Source organism: Pinus tabuliformis, chromosome 3_1 (genome assembly GCF_031772625.1).
Source record: "Pinus tabuliformis cultivar Carrire ecotype Pingquan chromosome 3_1, CPIR1, whole genome shotgun sequence".
Classification (NCBI taxonomy): Eukaryota; Viridiplantae; Streptophyta; class Pinopsida; order Pinales; family Pinaceae; genus Pinus; species Pinus tabuliformis.
Genome location: NC_142301.1, coordinates 848,794,400 through 848,795,632, shown reverse-complemented (window position 1 = coordinate 848,795,632; position 1,233 = coordinate 848,794,400).

The following is a 1,233-nucleotide window of genomic DNA, read 5'->3' as shown; positions in this document are numbered from 1 at the left end:
GATCTATGGTCTTCCCAAGATCCATAAGGAGGGGGCTCCCCTGAGACCCATTGTCAACACTATAGGAGGGCCAACCTATCTTCTGGAAAAGTATTTAGCCCAAAAGCTAAAATCCCTTGTTGACCTTACAAAGTCCTTTGTCAAAGACTCTTCATAATTTGTCTATGAGTTAAAGGGTATAAGGTTTGAGCCTGGGGATTTTCTTATGAGTTTCGATGTGGTCTCCCTTTACACTAATATCCCCATCAATGAGGCAATTTAGGTCATCGACCTCATCACAGATCCTAATACTGCTAAATTGGTTGAGATTTTCCTTACCTCTACTTTCTTCAACTTAGAAGGGGAATTGTATGAACCAACATGTGGTGTTTCCATGAGCTCCCCCATTTCCCTTGTTGTAGCTAATTTGTTCATGGAGGAATTTGAATCCAAAGATTTGTCCTTGATCTAAAATTGATTGCTAGCTAATTCTATGCTAGTATCATTTCCAGATATAAAATTTTCTTTGCTTTGGTTTGCTTATCCATAGAGAGTTTATCCATGAGCATGTGATTGCCAATTCATCTAACTTGATCAAATTTAGTGTTTTGCATGAACTTAAAAACATGAATTTAAATGGCTAAACAACAGCATATAAAAACATATCAAGCACAAATAACAGAGCTAAATACACAATTTTTTGTTGAAGGATTTCACCCCTCCTGGGCTACATCTCCTTGGTCTAGCATCATAGTGTGGGCCTTTGTATTAGCTTCAATAGTGCTCAAATTGTTGTTACATGCATCGAATACACTTATTACCTGTTCCAATGAGTTTAAAACATTCAAATATATCATAAATGACTATTTTTTTACTCAATTTGGTTACCAGTTGCTCTGGGAATGGCCTCCAACACCTGGTGGCCCCAGGATTAAAAAATATTCAAGTGAACAAAACCACCTGTATATGACATCTTCTACCTCTGAAACCTATTCAAATGAGTTTTAAAACATTCAAATCTTACATAAACGACTATTTTTTTACTCAATTTGGTTACCAGCTGCTCTGGGAATGGCCTCCAACACTTGGTGGCCCTAGGCTTCAAAAATCTTCAAGTGAACAAAAACACCTGTAGATGACCTATTCTGCATATGAAACCTGCTCAAATGAATTCCCAGCATGCCAATTAGCCAAAAATGACTATTCATTTTCAAAATTTGGTTGAGAATTGAGTAAGTTATGGCTGAAACAGGT